Below are 19863 nucleotides of genomic sequence, written 5' to 3'. Positions count from 1 at the left end.
CAAAGGTATATAGATGTGAGTCCAGCTCTCTTGTATTTACAAGAGCTCAAAGTGGATTTTAGATTTTTTCATCAGTTTTCTTTTTTTAAATCCATTTTAATAGCCTTTTATATAATAAAATATATTTTATAGGTCACTCAAAAAAAGAAAGAAAAGAAGAAAAAAAACATGTCTTGCTCTTTTCTCCAGCCTAGTCTAAGATAATGACACATAAAGTAGCCTCTTGGCAAATATGAACTTATTGCTGGAAAATGCGAAAAACTGTTTTGTTCCAAATGGTGTGTCTCCAGCTGTTGCAGCATGCTGAGAGTTGTAGTTCTGCAACAGCTGGAAACACACTGTTTGGAAATTGCTGATGTAGAACCAATGAACAAGCCCTGAAATCAGCTGTTCTTTATCCGGCATCAATGTTATGTATACCTACTGTATGTAAAAAAATAAACTAAAAAATCCTTGGCTCCTGTAACACTTAAATGTTTTGTTATAATTCAAGAAACTGACATAGGGTGTTTGGCCTAATCCAAACATGGCTGGATCTGTAGCCTTTACAGAACACTGGAATGTTATTCCGAAGACTCTCCCGTTGGCATTCCAGGAGGAACTACTGCAGTAACTGGGGGCCAACTTCTACATACACTGATATCCTCTCGGTCGTATCTGATATATAAATGTTTACGAAGGTCTGAGCTTGTAAATACAGGAGACGGGTAAGACTGACGCACATGAACGTTTACACGAATAAAACAAATGGAGATACAAGTATTTAGATTAAAAGGGTACTCCGGTGTAAAACATTTTTTTTAATGTCTTTATAAGTCAACTGGTGCCAGAAAGTTAAACAGATTTGTAAATGACTTCTATAAAAAAATCTTTACCCTTCCAGTAGTTATCAGCAGCTGTATGCTACCGAGGGAATTCTGTTCTTTTTGAATTTCTTTTTTGTCTTGTCCACAGTGCTCTCTGCTGACACCTGATGCCCGTATCAGGAACTGTCCAGAGCAGGAGAAAATCCTCATAGCAAACCTATGCTGCTCTGGACAGTTCCTGATACGGACAGAGGTGTCAGCAGAGAGCACTGTGGACAAGACAAAAAAAATTCTAAAAGAACAGAATTTTCTCTGTAGTATACAGCTGCTAATAAATACTGGAAGGATAAATATTTTTTAATAGAAGTAATTTACAAATCTGTTTAACTTTCTGGCACCAGTTCATTAAAAAAAAAAAAAAAAAAAGTTTTCCACTGGCGTACCCCTTTAACCCCTTAAGGACGCAGGACGTAAATGTACGTCCTGGTGAGGTGGTACTTAACGCACCAGGACGTACATTTACGTCCTAAGCATAACCGCGGGCATCGGAGCGATGCCCGTGTCATGCGCGGCTGATCCCGGCTGCTGATCGCAGCCAGGGACCCGCCGGCAATGGCCGACGCCCGCGATCTCGCGGGCGTCCGCCATTAACCCCTCAGGTGCCGGGATCAATACAGATCCCGGCATCTGCGGCAGTTCGCGATTAAAATGAACGATCGGATCGCCCGCAGCGCTGCTGCGGGGATCCGATCATTCATAACGCCGCACGGAGGTCCCCTCTCCTTCCTCCGTGCGGCTCCCGGCGTCTCCTGCTCTGGTCTGTGATCGAGCAGACCAGAGCAGGAGATGACCGATAATACTGATCTGTTCTATGTCCTATACATAGAACAGATCAGTATTAGCAATCATGGTATTGCTATGAATAGTCCCCTATGGGGACTATTCAAGTGTAAAAAAAAATGTAAAAAAATGTAAAAGTAAAAGTAAAAAAAAAGTGAAAAATCCCCTCCCCCAATAAAAAAGTAAAACGTCCGTTTTTTCCTATTTTACCCCCAAAAAGCGTAAAAAACATTTTTTATAGACATATTTGGTATCGCCACGTGCGTAAATGTCCGAACTATTAAAATAAAATGTTAATGATCCCGTACGGTGAACGGCGTGAACGAAAAAAAATTAAAAAAGTCCAAAATTCCTACTTTTTTAATACATTTTATTAAAAAAAAAAATATAAAAAATGTATTAAAAGTTTTTTATATGCAAATGTGGTATCAAAAAAAAGTACAGATCATGGCGCAAAAAATGAGCCCCCATACCGCCGCTTATACGGAAAAATAAAAAAGTTATAGGTCATCAAAATAAAGGGATTATAAACGTACTCATTTGGTTAAAAAGTTTGTGATTTTTTTTAAGCGCAACAATAATATAAAAGTATATAATAATGGGTATCATTTTAATCGTATTCACCCTCAGAATAAAGAACACATGTCATTTTTACCATAAATTGTACGGCGTGAAAACAAAACCTTCCAAAATTAGCAAAATTGCGTTTTTCGTTTTAATTTCCCCACAAAAATAGTGTTTTTTGGTTGCGTCATACATTTTATGATATAATGAGTGATGTCATTACAAAGGACAACTGGTCGCGCAAAAAACAAGCCCTCATACTAGTCTGTGGATGAAAATATAAAAGAGTTATGATTTTTAGAAGGCGAGGAGGAAAAAATGAAAACGTAAAAATTAAATTGTCTGAGTCCTTAAGGCCAAAATGGGCTGAGTCCTTAAGGGGTTAAGCAGCATTGGGTTGTTTTTGCTTGTTTTTCCAGATTCTCATCAGTTTGATTTAAATCAGAGCAAGTTAAAGGGGTACTCTGGAGGAAATATGTGTTTTTAAATCAACTGGTGGCAGAAAGTTAAACAGATTTGTAAAATACTTCTATTTAAAAATCTTTATCCTTCCAGTACTTATCAGCTGCTACATGTTCCACAGGAAGTTCTTTTCTTTTTGGATTTCATTTCTGTCTGACAACAATGCTCTCTACTGACACCTTTGTCCATTTTAGGAACTGTTCGGAGCAGGATAAGTTTGCTATGGGGATTTGCTCCTACTTTGGGCAGTTCCTAAAATGGGCAGAGGTGTCAGCAGAGAACACTGTGGTCAGACAGAAAGGAAATTCAAGAAGAAAAGAACTTCCTCTGGAACATACAGCAGATGATAAGTACTGGAAGGGTTAAGATTTATAAATAGAAGTAATTTACAAATCTGTATAACTTTTTGCCACCAGTTGATTTAAAAACATTTATTTCCTCCACCACTTGATTTAGAAATGTTTTCCAGTGGAGTACCCCTTTAAGCCTTCCAGTACTTATCAGCTGCTGAATGCTTCATAGGAAGTTGTGTAGTTCTTTCCAGTCTGACCACAGTGCTCTCTGCTGCCACCTCTGTCTGTGTCAGGACCTGTCTAGAGCAGGAGAGGTTTGCTATGGGGATTTGCTTCTGCTCTGGACAGGTCCTGACATGGACAGAGGTGTCATCAGAAAGTACTACGGTCAGACTGGAAAGATCTACCCAACTTCCTCTGTAGCATGTAAAAGTTTAAGATTTTCCAATAGATTTAATTTACAAATTTGTACAATTTTATGGCACCAGTTGATTTGAAAGTATTTTTTTCCCTCCGGAGTACCCCTTTAAATAAGTCAAAGGGTCTCAGTACTTCAATCCTTTACCTGAAATCTAGTATGTTACTAAACACAATACCGCTTGCTCTATGGTGTTCAGTAACCAAATAAAGGACCAATTGCTTATTGTACCAAGAGAAAGCAAACCAGCAGAAAAGCAATAGGGTGGACCCAATGTCATTATAGCCAGAAAGGCCCTTGGCCTACACCTGTGCCTACTTTGTCACTTTATGAGATGCCATATACATGAGGGAGCATCAATGACCCTTAATTCATTGTTTAAAGAGGAACCTACCAGGTGAGACAAAAAGTAGATCAACATAAACTTACTAGTTTTCTTCTTGAGTAACATTCCCAAAGGAAAAATCCAAATTGGACAGATCAGGGGAGCCTTTTTTCCAGTGATGCAGTCCATATTTGCAAATGCCTTTAGCTAGTAAGACAAGATATGGGGTATCAAACAACAGTTCTACTTTTCTGCCTTCTTACTTTCACCAGGTTTATCCCATTTAAAGTGGTACTCTGCCCTAGACATGTTATCTCCTATCCAAAGGATAAGGGATAACGGTCAGATCGTGGGGGGTCTTGCTGCTGGGACCCTCCTCGATCTCCGGCGCTACAGCGTTCATGAACACGAAAGCCTGGGGCTTCCGTGTTCGTGACATCATGCCACCCCCTCCATTCATGTCTCCTCCCATACACATGAATGGAGGGGCTGCGGTGGCTGTGGTCACCAGTCATCCGGCACAGAGCGGAGTTTGCTCAGTGTACAGGATGACTGGGGTGCTGCGGCAGAGATCGTGGGGATCCGTCGGCTGGAAGTTTAGGGGCGGAGTACCCCTTTAAGGTTAAACTTTCCCAAAGGAAGCAGCAAAATATATTTTCAGAGGCCTTTCAGATCTTTCCTCTTACTTCAAACTTGTCCAAAAACACATGTAGGCTAATTATTTATTTTCTTCCTTTTATTCTGGAACTCTCACCCTTCTCATGACACTGATGTTGAAGTCCAACCCAACCACTCATGGTGAAGATGGCACTAACAACACCTTAGGGGTGGTGAAATGAGTTAATTTCCAAGTCTTTGACAGTAACTGTATGATCATTTTCCATGTCCTCTAGATTTGTCCACTATTTAAAGTCCTACTTAGGTTTAGGTCCTACTTAAATGGGCACTGTCAGATACAAAAACTTTTGATATAGGTCTTTCAATAGAACATTTTCAGTATTTCATACTGAAAAAAGCCAGTCAAACAACTGCCCCCCTGCCTGCTTGGACACATACTAGTCCTACTGTGTCCATGCGTCATCACCTATGTCATGGACACACTTCCTTGATTGACAGCTGTGAGTGCAGGGCTCACATCTGGAGGAAAAATCCTCCCACTGTCAGCTTGTGTCCCGCTACTGTCAGTGAGGACAAGCTGGGAGTTGTAGTTTTGGTAATGCTAGGGGAGATGTGAGCAGACAGCATACTGAGGGAGGGGGCGGAGACCTGCACAGTGAGGCCACGCCCCTCCCTCTGAGAGGAATTCAGACTAGTGAGCTAAATTAAAAGTGTGATAAAAAAAGAAATAAAGGTGCTAGACACATAAAAATTAGATGTACATGGCCAGGATTAGGTACTGAGTGATATATAAAAAAAAATTTTTGTTGGATCTGACAGGTACACTTTAACCTCTTAAGGACCCATGACGTACTGGTACGTCATGAGTCCGCTCCCGATCTATAACGCAGGTCATAGCGGGTCGGGCCCAGCCTCTAACAACGGCCGGGACCCGTGGCTAGCAGCGCACAGCACTGATCGCAGTGCCGAGTGCATTTAACCCTTTAGAACACCGCGTCTAAAGTGAAAGTAAAACAATGCCGGTTAGCTCAGCGAGCTGTTCGGGATCACCGTGGCGAAATCGCGGCATCCCGAACAGTTGTAAGACACGAGGAGGGTCTCCTTACCTGCCTCCTGGTGTCCGATCGCCGAATGACTGTTCAGTGCCTGAGATCCAGGCATGAGCAGTCAAGCGGCAAAATCATCGATCACTGTTTTCTTATGGGAAACCATTGAACGATGTAAAAGATCAGTGTGTGCAGTGTTATAGCCCCCTATGGGAGCTATAACATTGCAAAAAAAAAGTGGGAAAAAAAGTGAATAAAGACCATTTAACCTCTTCCCTAATAAAAGTTTGAATCACCCCCCTTTTCCCATTTAAAAAAAAAACTGTGTAAATAAAAATAAAAAGTCACACCCTCGTCTCTGAGGCAGTGCCAGCACAGAATGTTGGGGGCTGCACCGAGGTCGCGGGGGTCCACAGCGGCGGGACCCCTGCAATCATACATCTTATCCCTTATTCTTTGGATAGGGGATAAGATGTATAAAGCCGGAATACCCTTTTAACTATCCTGCACTAGTCTGTTCCTTTCCAAACATGTTGTGTCCATCATAACTAATGTACGGAGCTTAAAAAACAACTCTATATATTTTAGCTGCCTAAAGCCCTGATATGTTTGTTATATGGTATTGGATACTGGTCTTAAATAAAGACACAGCTGAAAAGTTCAAGTCATCCTGAATTAGCTTTAGACAATGGAAGTTGTCTCCAGGTTTTATGTTTAATTTATCATTTTTTCCAAGTGCCAATAATACGCCCTTAGCAGGCAAGATGACTCATAGTTCAGTAATTATAGGTGCTGAAAGCAGATATGTTATCAATTACCTCGGAATTTTATTTTATATATGTGACCAATCAACTCGGAATTGTATATAATATATGTATATGTGATAGCCTGGGGGGTGTAGGGTATGGGGAGTGTAGCTGTGCGATAGTTAAAGGGTGCTTGTTAACCCTTGCTATTCGTGACGCCAGGGTGAGGGCTCCTCAGTAATGCTTGTCCTAGTGCCACCCTTCCCAAGAGTGATAGGGAGGTAGAGAATAATAGAATGTCCACAACCGGAGAGTTTTCTGAAACAGGTATAACTTTTAATAAAGATTTTCTGCAAGCTTCAATAACGGAACAGTCTCTATGCATACTCAATGCATACAACTGCTTTCTTTGGAGATTGACAAAAGTTGGAACTTTAGCAATTTAGAGCCTTCAGGTATTATGCGCTGTTCCACTGGATTTAGGCGATTAGTTGCGGTCCAGTAGTCACGCTAGCTTTAGCGGGGGTAGTTTAGAACTCACAGTTTTAGTTCTGCTGAGGCCGGTAGGTTTTTCAGGCCTAGCGTGTCTTTGCAAGTTGTGCAGATCCATCCTGCTAGTCCGGCATCCACGAGAGCAGTAACCGAAGAGAGCGATAATTGGCTACAGCTCCCTTATATGGGCAGGGGCTGGACTAGTGCTAATGTGTCCAATACTTGTGTCAATCACCATTACAAAGATTTGTGGGTAACACGTGACCCAAGGACCTCCTAAGGTCCTCCAACATACCATAGAGGATATTAACATGGTCACATGACCGAAGGTCCTGCAACGCTAAACAAGGTAAGTACTATACATTATCTTAGATATATACTATTATTAAATATATACATATATTAACATTAGATAATTAGACTTGAGGAGAGGCGACTAGGGCTGTCCCACCTGAGGAACCCTACCTGAGCGTAGTTACTCTGACTTTGGGGACCTCTACGCTAGGTACGGTATGTAATACGGTACCGGGACACCACGTATATAAAATATTGCACTTTTTAAACCCAAGATAATTTCCTCTAAGGGCTCGTTCACATGGCCGCCTGCCTCCGTTAACAAATGCCCGTTCTGCAATCCGTTTGATAATTTTTAAATGGGTTGCAAACGGCTGTAAAATAATCCCATTGATCCTTTATCACCTGTTTGCCGGGAGAAAAGTCGGTGCATGCAGTATTTTTTCTCCCATCAAAAATAACCAAATAGAAACATATATTATAAATTTAACATTGAAGTCTATGGCAAACAGATGAACCTTTAATGTTATCCGTTTGCCCCCAGTTTATAATATCCATTTCTGAACTGTTATTACTTCTGAGCATGCTCAGAAGAGGTGACATCAGCAGACTCCTGCAGTGCTGAGGGACTACTACTACTCTCATCATGAGACAATTTTTTCCATGATGGGAGTAGTAGTTCCCCGGCTGCGGGAGTCTGCCCGCGGCTGGGGAGGCTACATTAGTGTTTGTTTTACTACCCCCATAATGGACCAGAGTCTGCTCCATGTTGGGGGTAGTAGTACAGGGGATAGGGATTGATCAGCAGTTATAAAGCAGGGGAGCGGGTGGCATGCTTCACTCCCCTGTGATGTACATACTACTGTGTAAACTTTCATTTTGAAATCCCCCGCCGGGAGCCCTGAATGGCCGGCACCGAGGAGTTGTTCAGGGCTCAGGGCGGGGTTTTTAAACTACTACTTTGTCCCCCAAATTTATGCCCCCATGCATGTTTATAATAATTAATTGTCCTCAGTGTGTTTATAATAATTCATTGGCCCCAGTGTGTTTATAATAATTAATTGGCCCCAGTGTGCTTATTCCCCCTCCCACTGTCTGCTTCTCATCTTCTTGGAGTAGGGCAGCAGCGGTACATGTTGGGAACTGGTGGCGGTGAATGAATGAATGAAAGAAGCTGACATGTCCCGCATGTAGGCTTCATTCATTCACCGCCGCCCGACATATCCACGCTGCTGCCCTGCTCCTAGTGTAATCAGCGCACCACTGGGACATGTCTATTCTCTGCTGCCCATTTCCGTACCCGACGGAGATGAGCAGCAGAGAATAGACATGTCCCGGTGGTGTGCTGATTGCCCTAGGAGCAGGGCAGCAGCAGGGACATGTCGGGCTGCGGCGGCTGTGAATGAATGAAGCCTACATGCAGGACATGTTGGCTTCATTCATTCATTCATTTATTCCCCGCCGCTGTTTCCCGACATGTCCCGCTGCTGCCCTGCTCCAAGAAAATGAGGAGCAGGCAGCGGGAGGGGGAATAAGCACACTGGGGCCAATGCATTATTATAAGCACACTGGGGCCAATGAATTATTATAAACATGCATGGGGGCATAAATTTGGGGGAGAAAGTAGTAGTTTAAAAACCCCGCCGGGAGCCCTGAATGGCTCCTCGGTGCCAGCCATTCAGGGCTCCCGGCGGGGGATTTAAAAATGAAAGTTTACACAGTAGTATATACATTGCAGGGGAGCAGAGCATGCTGCTCGCTCCCCTGCTTTATAACTGCTGATCGCATTGGGCCTCAGAAGTGAGTTTCGGTGCGATCAATCCCTTATCCCCTGTACTACTTCCCCAACATGGAACAGGCTCTGTTCCAGGATGGGGGTAGTAGTACAAACACTAATGTTGTCTCCCCAGCCACCTGCAGACTCCCGCAGCTGGGGAACTACTAGTCCCATCATGGAAAGAAGTCTGTTCCATGATGGGAGTAGTAGTAGCCCCAGCTGCGTGAATCTGCCGACGGCTGATACTAACTGATGAAAAACTGATGCAAACGGATGCCACTAAATGGCATCCCTTTGCATCAGTTTGCATCCGTTATTAGAATGGTCCGTTTAGGAGGCAATAACAGAGAAAATATGAACGGGGGACAATGGCCGTGTGAACGTAGCCTAATCTGTTTATTTACAGTTGTGGTCAAAAGTTTTAAGACTGACACAAGGTTTGGTTTTCCCAGCTTTGCCACGTCAGTGCTTTTAGATCTTTCAGTTAGATGTTTCTATGGTTACTGAAGTACAATTATAAGCATTTCTATACATTTTTTAACTTTTATTGATGAATACATCATCTTTATGTAATGACTAAATATTCACTGTGTTGACTTTTCTGTAGTTCGCCCTGGCATGCTGGACATCAGCTTCCAGTCGGTTCTTGGAGTCTATCACAATTTCAGTCTTTTTCTTTTGCTGTTTTTTTTTTTTTTAAGGATTGACCTTACATGGGATTGAGATACGGGGAGTTTCTTGGACATGGAACTAAAATTTCAAAGATTTTTTTCACCACTTATTTATAACTTTTTCCTTGTAACATGGTCTCCATCATGCTGGAAAAAGCATTGTTTATTACCAAATTACTCCTGGATGGTTGGGAGAAGTTGCTCTTGGAGGATGTTTAGATACCATTTTGTATTCATGGCTGTGTTCTTATTGAGTACTGGTGAATTCTGGGTTGTCTCGGTCTCTTTATTATTAGAGTCAGAGTGAGCCTGCAATTTAACTATTTCTTGACTCAAAATTGTGAGTGACCCTATATCTTAGACTAGTAGATCTAGAGCACCAGTTACATTTATCAACTTGGTTATTGGTGAATTCTTGGTTGTCTCGGTCTCTGTATAGCTATTGGTTTAGAATGAGCTTGCCATTTATCTATTTCTTGACTCAAAATTGTGAGTGCGTCCACTGCGTTGGATGAAAAACTACCAAACACATGAATGATCCTAGGATGCTTTATTGTTTGCATGACACAGGTAGTGGTAGTGTCACCTTTTCTTCTCTGGACAATCATTATTTCATATGTCCCAGACAGTCTGAAGGGGCTTCATCAGGGAAAACAAATTTCGCCCAATCCTCTGCAGTCCATTCCCTGTACTTCCTACAGAATGTCCACCTGTCTTTGATGTTTTTTCTTAAAGAGAGGTGGCTTCTTTGCTGCCCTTATTGACAACAGGCACCTCAAAAAGCTCGAGCAAGATCTGCACTGGTGCTTAACCCTTCCCATAGCTTTCTGGTATCTATACATACTCCAAGAGCAACTTCTCCCAATGATCTAATGATGATGAACATTGCTTTTTCCAGTATGATGGAGCACTATTTCACAAGGCAAAAGTTATAACTAAGTGGGTTGAAAAAACTCCCTTATATCTCAATCCCGTTGAGAAACTGTGGTAAGTCCATAAAAAGAGGGTGGACAAACCAAATCACACAAACTGTGACAAACTCTGAGCACTGAATAGTTAGGAATGGGTTGGCATCCGTCAGCATTTGGGCCAGAAGCTGATATCCAGCATGCTAGGGCAAGCTATGAAAGTCTTGAAAGTCTTTGCATAAACTTCATGTATGTGTCAACATTTTTTTTACAAATATATAAAATTCTTATAATTGTACTTTAGTGACAATAGAAACATAAGACTTAAATGGTCACTCTCATAAAACAATTTTTTGCTATTGCAAAATTGTGCTTTGTTTAAAAAAAAGTTTAAAAAACTGCCACTAGGTGTCTCCCTACTTGTCCAGAGCACATCCCCCCCCCCCCATCTCTTGCACAGACTTTGGACTCCTGCTGACCTGGAGAAAGTCCAAAATCAGGAAATGCAGTCTGAAGTGCTGAGAAGAGTGTGTGCAGCCTTAGCCAATCATAGCTCACCTCATACACTGAACTGCTCAGGGCGGTGTGTAGCAGAGTGAGGGAGGAAGTTCTCCCCTCTTTGGCTTCAGATGAGGAACGTCCCTTCCCAGTCTGTGAATCTGACTGAGCAGAAAATATAGAGCAATATCAAGGTAGAAAACTAACAAAAAATAAAGGCAGGGGGTGGTTTATTATGATGGGGGCAGTGAACTGGGAGGATTATAAAATTTAACAAGATCATAAAAGGTACTCATTGAAGATCTATAAAAAAAAAAACTGAAGTAGCAATTTTTATAAACACCAAACTTTGTGTCAGTGTCAAAACTTTTGGCAACGACTCCCTGATGTAGCCGCATAAGCCATGACTGAATGTTTGATTTTTCGGAATTTATTCACCAAGATCAGTTCTGTCTATGGATGATGTAGTATCAACCAACCATAAAAAGGTTAAAGTGTGAAGTTATTCTCTGAAGTCATTAAGCCAAATAAAGTCCTGGCTACCTAGAGGTGCTATAAACCATTGTGTTGCGGAGTATATGCTTCATCTCCTCTGTTAGATTTGGGGCAAGGAAACAATGTCCCAGAACTCTGGAGATATAGCGTGATTTACAATATACACATGTTTTTTAGGATTATGTGTAGTTAATGGGACAGAACATTTCGAGGTCCATATAATTCTCCAGACAGACCGTGTTCTGCCGAGTAGTGTGAAAACAAGCAGTTTCCTATAGACGGAGACAGCCTGTGCCTGACCTGGGTTAGTTTTGGAATGTCGTTCATCCTCCTGTAATAATTTTCCATTTATAACACCAGCGAGAAGCCGGTTGCTATAGATACCCCGCAGAGGTTCCGACTTCCTCTGAAGGAAGCGAGGACCTACAGTGTTGTTCCTTTGTCTGTCAAGGGAGCGAGGTTGCCGAAGAAGCGAGTACAAAGAGAGTTTCTTTATCCTCATTGTAACCATTGGGGGAACATATATAAAGCCAGATAAAAGTAGATTTTTTTTAATAGTTTAGTTCTAATAAAGTGATGCTGTAAGAAATGACACAAATGATGATCTAATAAAAACACTCAACACACGAATAATAATAAAATCTATTGTTCTTCCCCATTCCCAAGATTACATTACACCCCCAGCAAACTGTGTGACCCATACTTCACTTATTATAGGTGCTGAAAGGCAAGACAGTTATTGTAAGCTGAAACTAATGTAATTTAACCCCTTAAGGACACAGCCCATTAACCCCTTAACCCTTTAAGGACTCAGCGTTTTTCCGTTTTTGCATTTTCGTTTTTTTCCTCCTCACCTTTAAAAAATCATAACTCTTTCAATTTTGCACCTAAAAATCCATCAGTCATTTTACCCAAAAATCTATAGCGAAACGGAAAAAAAAAATCATTGTGAGACAAAATTGAAAAAGAAACGCCATTTTGTAAGTTTTGGGGGCGACATGACGAGGAGTGTGGCCGAACCACGCAGCAAGAAAAGGGCATTCAGAACATTTAGTTCCGAACGCTGGCCAGTGTAGTACCCTTTAAGACCAGTTCAGCACACCTTTGCTGACTTAGGGCCCTTCTAGGCGGACCAACGGCTGCACCATAACAGGAGGCAATCTCGGTGATTGGTGCTAATTTAAAAAGGCCAAGCGGACAGCCGAAACGTCGCTTCTGATATCAGGTCAATAAACTTCACCCACGTTTCATTCATATTGGAGTGCTGCGGTATCTTCTTTATTGGTGTGGATATCTACTCGTGACCTGTAACCTGGGACATTCATCCGCTGGCACCCGTTGGTACTTCATTTTTGTGGTAGTGCTGCTCTACTGTTACAGTTTGGCAATGAGAGATAGATAGACAGATAGGAAGGAGATAGATAGATATGAGACAGATAGATAGACAGATAGGAAGGAGATAGATAGATATGAGATAGATAGATATGAGATAGATAGATATGAGATAGATAGATATGAGATACATATGAGATAGATAGATATGAGACAGATAGATAGACAGATAGGAAGGAGATAGATAGATATGAGACAGATAGATAGATATGAGATAGATAGATATGAGATAGATAGATATGAGATAGATAGATAGATAGATATGAGATAGATAGATATGAGATACATATGAGATAGATATGAGATAGATAGATATGAGATAGATATGAGAGAGATAGATAGATAGATAGATATGAGATAGATAGAAATGCAATAGATAGATAGATAGATATGAGATAGATAGATGTGAGATAGATAGATATGAGATAGATAGATAAATAGATATGAGATAGATAGATAGATACATATAAGATAGATAGATATGAGATAGATAGATATGTTGCGAGACAATAAATTCACCTTTTTTTTATTTTTTTTTTTGGAGTGCCGCACTATTGTTTTTCTATTTCTACTTGGACTGTGGTAAGGTCTGGAGTGCTGGCACCGGGCATTGGATATAAGGTAGTGCTGCAAGAATTTCTTTGTTGGATATAGATAGAAAGATAGATATGAGATAGATAGATAGATATGAGATAGATAGATATAAGATAGATAGATATGAGATAGATAGATACATACAACCAAAGAATAAGTTGGCCAGCACTATTGATTCCAAACTATTGTAAAGACCTGGCTTACAGGTGCAGGCTGCTGGGCTAAATATACAGCAACAGAAGAATACAGCAGCACACTGCTAGCACAAAGACATAGATGAAATATGAGTATATAGATAAAACATGAGTATATAGATAGAACATGAAAAGCTATACAGCTGTAATGCAATAAATGAAGATATGAAACTATGAAATTATGAGGTACTTAGCTTGCAAATTTGGCGCCAAATAGCGTGGACCGTCCCACCACGGTAAGGTGACCTCATTCTGGGACGGACCCTACACTGTGAATATGCCTCTGTGTGAACCATACAGCAGGCATTGCAAGATCTGAAACATCCAAGGCACCTTATATACACCTATATATATACTGCTCTTCAATTAACCTTCTGAAAGTGTAGAGATTTCTAAAAGGAACAAAATTTTATGGTATGTACAGTATTTTCCGCGTAGTAGTAAACATTGAGGCGGACAATGACATCAGCTGTACCAGACCGAAGTGGCGGTGTCTTCCCAGCACAGTGATAATAGGCAGGTTCCACCGAAGCAAACTGTGCCACTAGAGAGGTAATGGCTGACTGACTAATGTCTTCCCTGCAGGAGATGGCAGGAGTGTCACCTCTGATGGCAGAAGTCACCTCTGGCTTTAAGACCCATTATTTTTTTTCAATGCTTTATCCACAAGAGACATAGAGAGTTAAAAGCCCGGAGGGGGAAGAGCACTTCAATAATGGATGCTGCAAGAGGGAAGATTGAGATGTCAACGAAGATGATGTATCAAGCAGAACCACAAGCATAGATACAGCAAGGCAATAAGGTAGAAATCTGTTCATTTACAGGAGTACTCCAAAATATCCCAATATGTTTTAGAGTATGCACAATATTTTGAGACTCATTTTGACTTAAATTTTTTGATGTTTTTCTGTCATTTGGAAAACACTGAAATAGCCAGCATAGCCATTAATATCAAGAGAAATATTCCGGTGCATGCCACTATGGCAAGTACAAATCAGATAAAAGAAGAATTGCAGCAGCACTCTGCAAACACTAAGGCACATGAGAAGTGTAGATATGGACCATTTTAAACTGTATTTCTGCTATATTAAAGGGGTACTCCGGTGCTTAGACATCTTATTCCCTATACAAATGATAGGGGATAAGATGCCTGATCGCAGGAGTCTCTCTGCTGGGGACCCCCGTGATCTTGCACGCAGCACCCCGTTTGTAATCAGTCCCCGGAGCGTGTTCGCTCCAGGTCTGATTACCGGCGACCACAGGGCCGACGGCGTGTGACGTCACGCTCCGCCCCTCAATGCAAGCCTACGGGAGGGGGCGTGATAGCTGTCACGCCCCCTCCCTTAGACTTGCATTGAGGGGTGGAGCGTGAGGTCACACGGGGGCGGAGGCATGACATCACATGCCGCTGGCCCAGTGATCGACAGTAATCAGACCCGGAGCGAACACGCTCCGGGGACTGATTCCAAACGGGCGGGGTCCCCGCGATTAGATAGGGGATAAGATGTCTAAGCACCTGAGAACCCCTTTAAATATAAATGGAATTCGAGGCTCTTCGCGTATTTTTTGATCAAAACATGCATCAAAAATCCATCTCATTTGTCTCCATCGTATTTGTGAAGGTGCTGACTATCTTAGTTTTTTGCATTGTATGTATGGGATGTGGAAACCACGTCCCCATCCACAAAGTGGTTTTAGAGGGGAATTCCGGGAAAAACATTTTATCCCCTATCCAAAGAATAGGTGATGAGATGTCTGATCGCAGAGGGCCCGCTGTTGAGACCCCCCATCTCCCTGCAGATAGAATGCGGGTTGCTGAATCTCCAGTTTCGGAAACCTCCGGGTTTCCAGGACTGGGGACGGGACGTCACGCCACGCCCCCTCCATTCATGTCTATGGGAGGGGGCGCATAGACAGCGCGCGCATTCTACTACATCAGCTGTTGGCCCTAAAATATGCTTTTGGAGTCCAAATTTTTACAGTTTGCATTACTGAATGTGCGCAAAGCATGTGTTTGGTCTGTTTGGTTTATTAAAGAGTGTTAGCTTAAAGCATTAGTCTCATTTGAAAAAAAAACTTTGATAAGTTGTCCAGACATGTCAAAAGTTTAGAGTCTCAGTCATGAGACCGGCTACGATTGTAAATCATAAACGGTGAAGTGCGCGGCAGTGTGCGCCTCACTCCCAAGCTGTCGATAAAATCCAACTCTTTTACCACATTAGTCTATAAAGTAAGATAGTCCTATCAGGTGGCCCGGCTGGGGAGTGATCCGGACTGAGACCTGACGCGAGCCAAACTTTTCACAGTATTCAAGTGACGTAACGTATTCAAGGGGTACTCAGCTGCTCCAGCGTTCGGAACATTTTGTTCCGGACGCTTGGAGCAGGGGGTCGTGAAGTCACGGCCACACCCCTCGTGACGTCACATTACACCCCCTCAATGCATGCCTATGAGAGGGGGTGCATTGAGGGGGTGTGGTGTGACATCACAACCCCAGCCGTTCTAAACAAATGCTGGGTGCTGCACAGAGATCACGGGGGTCCCAGCAGTTGGACCCCCGTGATCAGACATCTTATCCCCTATCCTTTAGATAGGGGATAAGGTGTCTAGGGGTGGAGTATCCCTTTAATCTTCCTAGGTCCCAAGATAATATTGGTATTAGGGACATCCTTACACCATTAGCAGTCCATGTATCACCTACCTCAAGATAATTCTAAGAGTATATAATACCTATGGCCCGAATACTAAATGAGATGATTCAGCATAACAACAGTGGTAGAGAAGATGTTTTGTTCCTTATCTACAGGCTCTTTTAGTGCCCCAAAAAAGAGGTGAGGCATGAATAATGTGACCGCTCCTGAGGGCATCATTGATGCAATTTAACTAATGTGTCCTGTTCCCTACTGCATTGTCTGCTTATATAAGAACGCTCAGTATAAGTAAATTCTGTAGTAAGCTAAGATCATCTGGAAAGTGTGTGAACAGATCTATTCAGTAGTCAGGAAGCATTTCAAATCATATATTAAAGTTATTTAAAAAAAAAAAAAAAAACAGTAATAGCATTGCACCCAACAATGCCTGTCCCCCTTGTCACATCATGCTATACAACATATAGGTGAGTGGTTGCTAAAAAGCGGTCTAAGAGGCGCTGTTCAAGGTTGCTCGCAGTAAGACGGACACAGGACAATAAATATTTTTAATGAAAATTACGCACAACGTGTTTTGGTACTCGAAGGTGCCTTCTTCAGGTCTAATTTGGCAGTACACTCTGTAGGGCAGGTACCTTCAGAGAGCAGCGCCGCAAACAGAAGCAGGATCCTCATCAGTATACTCTCTGAAGGTACTTGCCCTACAGAGTGTACTGCCAAATTGGACCTGAGGAAGGCACCCTTGAATGCCGAAACGCGTTGTCCGTAATTTTCGATAAAAATATTTATTGTCCTGAGCCGGCCTGTGTTCGTCTTACTGCGAGCAGACTTGAGCAGCATCTCTTAGACCGCTTTTTACCAACCACTCACTTATTCCCAAGCTGGTCCCTATTTGGGAACCCAGAATTGGTCCGAGTGCAGCAGCTCTAATCTCATTCACCCAAGTGCACCCCGATCACCACGACCCGCCACAGTCGTGGAATCCAAACGACATCACCAAAAGGTGAGTATATCACTTATGTGCGGTGGAAGGATCACACCGAATCGATATACGCTACAAGGGAGCGCCCCCTATCTCTCTTTTTATATCTCTCATCCTATATAACATATGCTGATCTGGCCTTGTTTTGTTCATATCTGATTTCAAGGTGACCAGGCAACTTGCCAAACTGCACAAAGCTGATGTAGTGATACCTAGAATTATCCAGACTATTAACCGTACATAATATGAAATCCAGGGATTGGTTCTCTGATTCCTGTTTATCTTAGTCTCTAGCATTCTCACAATTCTATAGGACCATGTGATTCCCCATACAGGACGTATCCCCCAGCCCAGCTATCATATGCTACAGGACTTTCCCAAGGAAATGGATTTTACAGACTTGACCCCTAGACATGTGGATGGAAATATAATTGCAACCATCTCCCATGGGTATGTGGACTATGATCTGTTATGTGATGTTCCCACCAGTCTCCAATAATTACGGCTTACAGCCTGATATTGTATTCCAAAGAATAAACTAGTTACGTTTGAAAACCAGTTGAAGCACCGGCCTGACGAAGCGCCTCGCGCGTAAACGGTCCGTCGCCGCTCCTTGTACCCCCTCGTCTTGTTCCATCCTCCCCTGCATGTATCCCGACTGTTCGATTGCATTTGATCAATAAAGAAGCTTTCTACTGAAATGGTGAGTGCTCCACTATCTTCTTTTCATCTTATAGTTACGTTTATTGATGCAGCATATTTAAAGGGGCATTCCAGGAAAAAAACTTTTTTTTTTTTTTATATCAACTGTCTCCAGAAAGTTAAAAAGATTTGTAAGTTACTTCTATTAAAAAATCTTAATCCTTCCAATAATTATCAGCTGCTGAAGTTAAGTTGTTCTTTTCTGTCTGGCAACAGTGCTCTCTGCTGACATCTCTGCTTGTCTCGGGAACTGCACAGAGTATATACCAGGAGAGGAAAATATTCTGGTGAACCAGTTTATTTCATGTCAAACATTTCGTTTCGTTGTGTATGCGTTAATTTGTGATTGTAATTTTTTTTATATTGGAAAAACTAAAAGAAAGTTGTGCACTCGAGTTCGTAAGCATCTCTATTCTCTCCAGACAGGAAAGGGTGCGACACGGTTCATTACTCATATGCAATCGTGCCATGCAAATAATACTGCACATTTGAAATTTGCCGGCCTGGAGAGAATAGAGAATGTTGCTATGGGAGAAGAAAAATATGTCAGATTGCTTCGTAGAGAAGCATATTGGATCATGCATCTCAAAGCTTTGGGTCCTTTAGGACTTAAAGGGGTATTCCAGGAAAAAACTTTTTATATATATATATATATATATATATATATATATATATCAACTGGCTCCAGAAAGTTAAACAGATTTGTAAATTACTTCTATTAAAAAATCTTAATCCTTTCAGTACTTATGAGCTTCAGAAGTTAAAATTGTTCTTTTCTGTCTAAATCCTCTCTGATGACACCTGTCTCGGGAAACACCCAGTTTAGAAGCAAATCCCCATAGCAAACCTCTTCTAAACTGGGAGTTTCCCGAGACAGGTGTCATCAGAGAGGATTTAGACAGAAAAGAACAACCTTAACTTCACAAGCTCATAAGTACTGAAAGGATTACGATTTTTTTATAGAAGTAATTTACAAATCTGTTTAACTTTCTGGAGCCAGTTGATATATATATATATATAAAAAAGTTTTTTCCTGGAATACCCCTTTAATGAGAGAAATGATCTTCCTTCCTATCTCTGAGTCCTGAGTTTTCTGTCTTTTACACCACGTCCCCACAGGTATAGCAGTTGTTTTGGAATTTGTGTTTTTTTTTTTTTTATGTAATTGTTATATTATCGTTCAATGACACTTACCTGTATATAAGCACTTCCCCTGCGACAGAATGACGTACTGACCAGAAGAAACGTCACTTCCGACGCAAAACTAGTCGTTTTGTGGTACGCCCCCTGCACCTGTGAGCTCCGGCTCTGGCTCCCTGCACTTCCAGCTTTCTGCTTGCCGCATAGCTGTATCTTGACACTGAAAATAAAATACATCGTGGCAAACTTCAAATACGGGTGAGTGCAGCTTTATTTCTACTTGCTCCTTCTTCTATAATTTACAAATCTGTTTAACTTTCTGGAGCCAGTTAATATATATAGATATACAGTGGTCCCTCAACATACGATGGTAATTCGTTCCAAACGAGCCATCGTTTGTCGAATCCATCGTATGTTGAGGGATTCATGCAATGTAAAGTATAGGAAGCTGTACTCACCTGTCCCCGCCGCTCCCGATGGTGACCCCGGCCTCCGCTGGGCTCTGCGCTGTCTTCTTCGGTCCTCTGCTGTCTTCTCCGATCCTCTTCTGTCTTCTCCGGTCCTCTGCTGTCTTCTCCGGTCCTCTGCTGTCTTCTCCGGTCCTCTTCTGTCTTCCGCCAGGCCTTACTGGGCCTGCGTAGCGACGTCATTACGCCGCTGCGTACGCCATTCCTATTGGATGATGTGCGCAGCAGCGTATTGACGTCATCGGAGAGGGCCGAGAAGACACCGGAAGACCAGTGCTGGACCCGGAGGGCACCCCGGAGCATCGTGGAGGGGTAAGTAATACTTACCGCACCACACAGGGAACATTAAGCTGCTATCCAGCAGCAGCTTAAGCATTTGGCGCTGCCGGATAGCACTTAATGCATTGTATGTCGATGCTGACATCGACATGCGATGGCCTCTGAGAGGCCATCGTATGTCGATTTCATCATATGTCGGGCCATCGTAGGTC

The 19863-nt window shown here is 42.2% G+C and overlaps 1 long non-coding RNA gene across 1 annotated transcript in view; it reads left to right on the top strand.

The window, feature by feature from the left end:
• LOC130267397 (uncharacterized) overlaps positions 1-19121 on the top strand; it is a 54273-nt gene extending 35152 nt beyond the window's left edge. The window contains exons 6-9 of the long non-coding RNA XR_008843172.1: positions 14104-14235; positions 17377-17513; positions 17596-17766; positions 18988-19121. This is a non-coding gene — a long non-coding RNA (uncharacterized LOC130267397). The remainder of the gene's footprint in view (positions 1-14103; positions 14236-17376; positions 17514-17595; positions 17767-18987) is intronic.
• Positions 19122-19863: the final 742 nt, after the last annotated feature.

The sequence above is a fragment of the Hyla sarda genome, chromosome 4 (assembly GCF_029499605.1).
Source record: "Hyla sarda isolate aHylSar1 chromosome 4, aHylSar1.hap1, whole genome shotgun sequence".
Lineage (NCBI taxonomy): Eukaryota > Metazoa > Chordata > Amphibia > Anura > Hylidae > Hyla > Hyla sarda.
This window is presented reverse-complemented; position numbering and strand designations above follow the sequence as displayed.